Raw genomic sequence first — 9,473 nt, forward strand, 5'->3', positions numbered from 1 at the left:
AGACAGAGAGAAAAGACAGGAAGAAAGAAAGAAGAAGGGAAGAGAAAAGAAAGAAGGAAGGAAGGAAAAGGAAGAAGGAGGTAGCGAAGGAAGTAAATGAGGATGGAGGGAGAGAAGCTGCAGCTTGTTATTATTCCAAATGTGTGTTCAGAGGAATCCTATTTTAGATAACACACACAGTTTAATGGAGGACAGGAAGACAGAGAGGGAGAGAGAGAGAAAACTGTAATTCACTTTCTGATAACAAGTATAATCCACGGTCGCCATGGTAACGGCTTCACCACAGTCACACCAGCAAACACTTAAATAATAAAAGTGTTGTACATCACATTACTGAGCGGCATTAAACAGTAAATACATAATATTATACACAGACTATTCCCTGCATCACTGAATCATGTCAAACTTTTAATAGGAACATTTAAATCTTGTATGTAACGTTCACTAGAGAGCTGTGGAGTCAACTCCGCTTCATTAATGACGCTGCAGTTTGGACAAAAGTGGTGAAACTTGGGTTTAAAAAAGTAGAAAAGACACATTTTTAGTTTGCTAAGAGGAGACACTACAGGTGAATAAGGTAAACATTTAACTAGTATAAGTATAGTAATGGATATGAAACTTCCTCAGTTGATTACTGACATTAAGACAAGTATTTTTTGTATTGCAAGTTTTCTGTTTGAATACGCATATGAGGCATTATCTAATTAAATTTGTGCTAATTTGTGACATGTCTTCCACACATGTTTGACTTATTTTACGTACTTATTTTAAGCCCAACCATGACGTTTTTTCTAAACCTAAGTGAGTGGTTTTGTTGCCCCCTGCTGGTACTACACCTTCAAACAAGCATGGTATGGTTTATGGTTTCAGGCTCTTTATACAACAGCGCCTGACTTCGGCTTCTGCTCCTGTCGTCGCGAGAAGTCGCTTTCGTGTTCGTCTATACCTTCTTTCAGTGATCTACCATGTGAATAGATGATAAAACCTACTAGTGTGTGTAGTAGGCCCCCAATGACCCCTATCTATGGCACAAGCGCAGTTTGCGTTGGTTCAGGGGGCTCACTGAACCTCCTAGAAATGCATCTATATATATTTTTTAATAACGCAGAACTAATAATTTATTGTAATGATGAATTATATCGACCTCGATTTGTCTTCTTGACAGAATAGATTGTCCATACTCCGTTAAATATGCACTTCTGTTACGTCATGTACACAAAGCACGTACCATCAGCTGTTCGGTCAAGATCAGACTAGAGACGTGACCACTTAAAAGATTGATGAGTAGTACTTGCTCTCATCTGACTTTTGTGTTTTTTAAACAGAAAACACAGGTTTTATATTGTGATGTTTACTGAAACTTATATACAATAAAGCCAACTGCAGCCTCAGTAATCTTTCAATTGATCTTCATCCAACCAGCTGCCTCCTTATTTAGGTATTTGTAGTGAAATTTCAACCTCACCAATCAGCCGTTCCTCGTCCGTTGCGGCGCTTTCAAAGCGAGCGACAGCAATAAATAGAAACAGGGCGTCTGACAAAAGTTCAGCTCAAAACGGCACGCTGCGCAGCGTTTCGGCGCTCGCGGCCAGTTAGTAGTCGGATATTCCAATAGAAAACAATGCAATCAAATTGATTTTGTCACCCACACTTGTAATAATGACGCATCCCAATACATTAGACCTCTCTGCGTCGTACACATCACATCCCCTCTAGATTTTGTTTTTGTGAACCCCCAACCTTAAAGTTCAAACTGCGCCTATGATCTATGGTGCCCATAGCGATCGATAACGCCTATTTTATATCCTGACAACAGTCTAAATTGGCTGGATAGACAGAATGAATGTCGGTACAAAACTTCATGGCGATCCATCCTTTAGTTATTTCAGTCTGGACAAACATTTCTATCAAAAAGCCGCACCACTAAAAAAGTTTTGATAGTAACTATTGTTGCTTCCTTCATTGTCTCCAATGCTTCTCTCAATAACGTTATGTAAATATTCTGACACTGAATCTGAAATTATGCAAAAACCTCAGAGTCCAATCAGAGTCCAGGAGTCTCTGTTGCCATGGTAAAATGACATAATACTCTGTTGCTGCTAGACAGAAACAAAAGGCAGAGGATGCCGTGTATTACTCACACAAACACACATTATATTAATTTATATTCATGCCCTGAAAGCTCAATGCAACACACACACACAGAGATATAATCCAGTGAGTCCAGTTTTGGCGTCTCAGTGTGAACGAAGCCAAACAGAAATTAAATTAATTCAGTTTGCAGAGACAAAAAAAAAAAACGCAAATGAATATTTGGCGTGTGTGAGAGAGCGAGTGTTTCGCCTCGAGGAAAATCAGCTCAACTTTCATTCATATTGAAATCAGCCAGCGAGAGAGAGGAAGAGAAGAAAGGAGGATTAGGAAGAGAGCAGATAAGAGAGGAGGAAGTCAGTAGGGAGAGGAGGTGAGGAAGAGGAAGGAGGAGAGGGAGAAGAGAGGAGCAGATAGGAGGAGTTGCTGTGACATTATCTGTGTTTCTTTGTTTCGCTGCTGTCAGAGAGAAAACTAATCCACTGTCAACACACACACACATTCACAGTTGGTTTGTGTCTCTGCAGTGCAAAGCAAGAATGATTTCCCACATAGAAACACAAGTTTTCTCAGAGGTCGCATCACATTTTTAATTACTCAGGAAACGAAGAACTGAGCTGAGCTTCATCCAGTAAACACACACTGATGCTGTTCTCCTTGTGAGGCAGCTCAGGTGGATTTTGGGGGGTATCGTTGTACGGCGGTGTCGCTGTATCTGCCTCTGGTGTGTGATTATAGTTCAGCGTCAGGTCGTCTTTCATCTCCGTAGCTGATGTTTACATTCTTTCTTTCACTGTAATCAGGCGCCAACCTCCAGGTCTGAGAAGTGAAGCCAATGATGAAGTGTCTTAAACCTTCATTATTTCTACTAGCCAGCAGGGGGCGACTCCTCTGGTTGCTAAAAGAAGTCTGATTGTATAGAAGTCAATGAGAAAATGAGCCGACGTCTCACTTGATTTATTACCTCAGTAAACATTGTAAACATGAGTTTATGGTCTCAATCGCTAGTTTCAAGTCTTCTTCAATACATCATGATGTTCATTTAGTAAATTATGACATAACATAACATAACATAACATTTGAACTGATGTTTTATATAAAAACATTTTTAAATCTGTATTCCTGACTATGTCCTCAATACACTGACATGATAGTTCAACTTTCAACAGTGTTCTATCACCTGTTTGTCGTCCTGATCATGAAACAGTTTGATACCTCAATAAGAAGTTGCTCATTATTTTGAGACAAGGAGATAATTAAGTTGTAATGTTCCTTCAGCACTGATAAAACGCTGTTTCACATCTTGAGATAATTAGACATCAAACCATTTTCCTAAAATAATTAGCACCATAAAACATTGGAAAATAATTAAGCTGTGATTACAAGAGAGCCGATGTCACAGATATCAGATAATTCAGTTCTTATCTAAACGTGTAATATTCGCACCATATGTGTTATCAGGAGATAATGAGATAATGAAACCATGATTAGTAACCACAGACCAACATAAAAGCATTAGATTTACCAGACTGAAGGAGACATTAAAGTGCTTTGTATGATGATGAAGCCGACGCCGGCATCTGTGGACACAAAGCGGTGACACATCTGGAGATCCATTCACAGAAATGACGACACATGGTCTCAGAAACAGACAAACGCAACGCTTTAGCTTCTTCTTCAGAGACAATAGATGAAACATGAGAAGATTTACAAACCAGCTGGCAGCAGCACAAACCACAAAACATACACACACACGCTTTAAAACACAAACTTTTTCAGATTTGTCACATCTACAGATCAGTTGGTTTAGTCTCAGAAGTCCCTTTCACACATGCACTACAACTCTGAACTTATCTAGACGTTACCCAGAGGAGCTGGATGTGAGACGTGCAAAACATTTGGACCAGTCATTAAACACACTTTACTCTGCCAACTCCCTGGCATGGCCATTTTCAAAGAGGTCCCTTGACCTCGGACTTCCAGATATGTGAAGTCTCCCCTTTACAGACATGCCCACTTTATGATAATCACATGCAGTTTGGGTCAAGTCATAGTCAAGTCAGCACACTGACACAAAAATAAAAGTCAACGTTACTTTAAGTCACACACGGGACACAAACAGCGGTCGCCTGGTTGAACCGTCAAATAACGCCGCGGGCAGGTTTACATTGGAGTTAGTTGAAAGCTTGGTTCATCACATACTGTTGCTAAAGGGTGCCTCCGTACGCCAGTTTGTGATGCCGAGGGACGCTGACCAAACAGCGGTATTTGAAGAGCTGGGAGTGAGAACGGGTTGTCTGAGTGTTTGAGCGTGTTGATGACGGTTAGTGGCGCAAAAAACAGAAGAAAACAAACATCCTGAGGATGAAGAAGAATGGTCATTTACACGAAGACGCCAACGAAAATGTCAAACTGGAGAGACGACGAGATTCAGGAACTTCTGTCGGTAAGGGCCGACGCCGAAATCTTCAGACAAATCCGAACCGGCTCTGTGACCGCAGTGTTTTTGCGTCATGTCCTGCCTCCTGCCACTATCCAGGCGCCACCCTTCGTCTAAACCAAACTGAGTATTTCCAGAATATGAAAACGCATCTGACACGGATCTCCTGTTGTGTGCTACACGTTTGAAAAGGAAACTCCTGACCTGATTCTCCAGATATTGTCTGAAGATCATATGAGAAAACCACCAACGTTTCCACGTGTCCACTTCTCTGTTGTGACACTTTCACTTTAAGTTTGTAGCGTCCATCGTCCGACTACGTATTTATAACACAGCGCTGATACGTGAAAATTAACTACATAAAAAGCTAAACGACGGCGGGGCGGTGGGCAAGTAATGTAATCGGTGTGTGCCCAAACGCTGTGTAACACCGGTAACGACAAGCCTTGTCCACTTGTATTGCTTAATTAGACCCGTTAATGATCACATGATCACTAATTAACCTCCGTCATAAACAAACCAGCAAATATAAAACATCAATTTATCCTTTTTGAGTAGCAACAACTAGAGGACACAGGGCATCAGATTTACAGAAATGTGCATTTTAAATTTTTACCTTCTGGCATTTTTCTTAGTTTTTCTGACACATTAATCAATGACCAATCAATAGCGAGCGTGTAACTCTTGGCCAATCAGGGAGAAGGACAGAGCGAGGCTGACAGAGACAGGAAGCGAGAGAGAGCTTTTGAGGTAAATTGAAATGTTCAGAGGAAATTGGTTGTTTCCTTGAGACAAGTGGAGAAAACACAAGAAAATGACAGACTCTTTGTGTGTGTGTGCGTTGGTTGGTATGTGTGTGTACGTGTGTGTGGGTGTGTGTGTGTGTGTGTACGTGTGTGTGGGTGTGTGTGTGTGTGTGGGTGCGTGTGTGTGTGTGCGTTGGTTGGTATGTGTGTGTGTGTGTACGTGTGTGTGGGTGTGTGTGTGTGTGGGTGCGTGTGTGTGTGTGTGTGTGTGTGTGTGTGTGTGTGTAGTAATTATATGAGCAGTCAGGGGTGATGGATGATTGAGGTTCTATCTGCAGCCCGAGGCACAGAACGCACCTCAGCACAGAACGCACCTCAGCACTATTAATCTGACATCACTACATTGTGTTTTGTGTGCGTGTGTGTGTGTGTGTGTGTGTGTGTGTGTCAAATTGAGTCTGTATGCAGCAATTTATGTCCTAAGTGTGTGTGTGTGTGTAGAATATCGTTTACAGTTTAAAGAAAGTTCCACTGTGAAACTAACTTCACTTCTTGAGTCCGTGTGTATGGAAGCCCATTAATGCCAAAAAAACTGCTGACTCATGTTTACCAGAGTTTCTCAAACTTCGAGTTGTGTTCAGACTAAACAAAGTGAAATCTAGAGGTGACGTAATTGTTTGCAAAATCTCTTAAAAAAAACAAGACGATGCTAACAAAGACTCAAAAGGCCGTTACACATCGGCAACCCGTTCTCACTCCCAACTCGTCAAATACCACCATTTGGTCAGCGCCCCTCAGCATCAGAAACCGACGCACAGAGGCACCCTTTAGCCGTTAGTATTGTCAGTTTCGTTAGTTACATGAGACATTACTCACGTGAGTCGTTAGTATCGTCAGTCCTGTGAATCACAGGAGTCGTTATTATCATCAGTTCAGTGAGTTACGTGAGTCGTTAGTTACGTGAGTCGTTAGTATGTCAGTTCCGTGAGTTACATGAGTCGTTAGTCAAGTGAGTTGTTAGTATCATCAATCCTGTGAGTCCAGCGAGTCGATAGTATCATCAGTCACGTGAGTCGTTAGTCAGCTGAGTTGTTAGTATTGTCAGTCCCGTGAGTCCTGTGAGTCACATGAGTCGTTAGTCACGTAAGTCGAAAGTATCGTTAGTCACGTGAGTCTTGTGAGTCTTGTGAGTCGTTAGTCCCGTGAATTGTTAGTATCATTAGCTCCGTGAGTCAGTAGTCACGTGAGTCGCTAGTATCGTCAGTCCTGTGAGTCCCGTGAGTCACTAGTAACATGAATCGCTTGTCAGTCTGGTGAGTCCCGTGAGTTTTTAATCACTGGAGTCATTAGTATCATCAGTCCCGTGAGTCGTTAGTCAGTGAAACTAACGCGATTCCTTCCTAACACAAGTGGTTGTGTTGCCTAAACCTAACTTCCTGTGAAAACAGAAGTTCAGAACGTAAGCGCCATGTGAACACGCCTACGTACCAGACACCCAATATAGTATCCACAGAACCATGTGCACCATAGCAACCAAACTGTACCCACACACAGCCGCTAGCCTGTTGCTAACACCAGACGTCAAGTTACAGAAGCTGCAGGTTACTGAGGACAATCGGATCCGTTAGAGCCCCCAGACTGTATTAAAAAACACTTTATGTTCAAACCAAATGTTTCGCACCCTGAGGTGTCGAAGACCTGGCGTATTTTAACGCACAACTTCCTGTGAGAATGGGCTCATTATGCAGAAAATTGGCGTGGAAAGGCTCCGAAGGCTCTGAGATAATAACAATAATTATGAACAGTCGGGCTTCGTCACCTTCACTGCATTTCATTTTGCTCGAATTCACTTAAACGCATTACGTCTCTCCTCCCTCTGTCTCTAATGAGAGGTTTCAGTCTTTTATTGTGATAAAAGGTTTCAGAGACAGAAAATAAAACCTGCTATTCTCCCGTGTGTGTGTGTGTGTGTGTGTGTGTGCGTGTGTGTGTGTGTGTGTGTGTGTGTGTGTGTGTGTGTGTGTGGCAGATATTACCATATCAATAGTTCTCTCCTCCTTCCACCCACTTCCTCTCTGTCTCCTTCTGTTGGGATGTAATTGTGGTCGATCAGACGAGCACTGTTATCAACACACACACACACACACACATATTCTGAACAGACTCATGATTCTCTTCCTCCAGATGAATCCTGAAGTGAATTTCGGGAACAGGAAACTGCAGTTTGTCACCTCCTGCTGCTGAACTCTGGTACTTCTACTGAATCTCTATTGAAAATCTATTTTAAAAGCATTTCTGCCGAATGTGAACAGCTATGTGAACTACTACGATATTGACGTTTACAATGCGTGCTCCACTCATAGAAAACTCCGCTCCATAAATCAAATGCTTCCTAAACTAACAGCCCATCATCCATCTGTTGTCCCAGTTCAGTTCACCACATCCCCTAATGTCAAACTGATCACCTTAACCTCCAGATTTGAACCCAAATTAAATCTTAAACAAGTTCAAATCAAGCTTTTCTTTAAAAAAAAAGAAAAGAAAAAGGAGGCTGTGCAGCAGACGTGGAACTACTCAGCATTGTTCCTGCTGCTGCTTGCTACAGTTTGCTTTTTTGCAAACAAATAAACTTGTCAAGACACAAACAGTAATGGGATTAAAACAACACTGGGGTGGGATTAAACTAGACTCTGTACTATCATGGCTCTGGCAGTGTTTTAAACATGAATCAAACAGCACTCAACAAACAGGCAAACAAACACAAACACACATTTCACTGTGAATAAAAGAGGGACAAAGAGCTTTTATTTTCAAACAGATTGATATTGTTGTCACTAAGATTATTACGATGGGGGGGAAAGTGTTGATTATTAATAAAGAATAGAAGGAAAAAGGAAAGAATAAAGTAGCTACCACGCTCTTTATTAGACACGTTCAATCAAACACAAGACTTTCAACCAGGAGACCGCTGTTCGAGTACCATGTGAAACTAAAAGTAACGTTTACTTATTTTATTACGTCAGACTTTAGTCACGTGAACTGATGGTATCGTCTGTCACGTGAGTTATGTGAGTTGTTAGTATCATCAGTTCCGTGAGTAACGTGAGTCGTGAGTAACGTGAGTCGTTAGTATGTCAGTTCCGTGAGTCACGTGAGTCGTTAGTAACATGAGTCATTAGTACGTCAGTTCCGTGAGTCAGGTGAGTCATTAGTCACGTGAGTCGTTAGTAACGTGAGTCGTTAGTAACATGAGTCATTAGTACGTCAGTTCTCTTAGTCACTTGAGTCGATAATATCGCCAGTCATGTGAGTCATTAGTCACGTAAGTCATTAGTATCGTCAGCTCTGTGAGTCATGTGAGTCACGTGAGTGAAATCAGTATTATTTAATAAGATCTGCATGTTTGTGTTTGGACACTAGCAGCCTATTAGATGAATATAAAACCCCGATACAGAGACATGATTGATCCTCTGCATGTAAAACATACCTTTATGACTCGTGGTGCACATGAACGCTGTCTTTTTGATGCTTTGATGCAATATTTGACCTCTCTTTCATGTAATAAATGTTGCCTGAGAGGGGAAAATGAGATTTATGGAGTAAGAGAAAGAATAAAAGACCTGCTCTCCCTAAAAAGTCAGACTTCCCTCCCTTCAGCTAAACATAACCTCCTTTTATCTGGTAGCTACTGATAGCTGAGTGTATGTGTGTGTGTGTGTGTGTGTGAGTGTGTGTTTGTAGGTTGTAGCTGATAAGGAGAGAAGAAGCTCTTTAATGGAACAAGATGACACACAAGATAACAGTGTGTGTGTGTGTGTGTGTGTGTGTGTGTGGTCTGTTTTCATGTCAGCTGGAGTGACAGAGTGATGCACACACACACATTTGTAGTGCTATGCTTGTGAGGACCCTTATTGATCCTAACCTTAGCCTAATTCTAACCCGAAACCAAGAACTGAGTCTAAAGGTTCCTGTCACACCGATGTTAGTTAGTTTGTGTTATTGTGTGACTTTCTGATCCTCTCTGCTTCTCCAAACTGGGAGCACGCCGGCCGCCATCTACTGTAGGTAATACACACTGACTATGGATAAGGACATGTAGCAGCATCATCATGCAGAAACCTACGTCAGGTCACATGGGGAAATGTTTTAAGCAGCTGGGCATGAGCAAATTTTTACGCTAAAACATGCGACAGTTA

General features: G+C 41.7%; 1 long non-coding RNA gene across 1 annotated transcript; it reads right to left on the minus strand.

Annotated features, from left to right (window-relative positions):
* Positions 1-2,478: 2,478 nt before the first annotated feature.
* LOC141761520 (uncharacterized) lies at positions 2,479-7,670 on the minus strand. Its single transcript, XR_012592593.1, has 3 exons — positions 7,509-7,670; positions 7,314-7,397; positions 2,479-2,910 (listed from the first exon to the last, which is right to left on the minus strand). It is a non-coding gene; the product is annotated as an uncharacterized LOC141761520 (long non-coding RNA).
* Between the last annotated feature and the right edge of the window lie 1,803 nt (positions 7,671-9,473).

The sequence above is a fragment of the Sebastes fasciatus genome, chromosome 23 (assembly GCF_043250625.1).
Source record: "Sebastes fasciatus isolate fSebFas1 chromosome 23, fSebFas1.pri, whole genome shotgun sequence".
Classification (NCBI taxonomy): Eukaryota; Metazoa; Chordata; class Actinopteri; order Perciformes; family Sebastidae; genus Sebastes; species Sebastes fasciatus.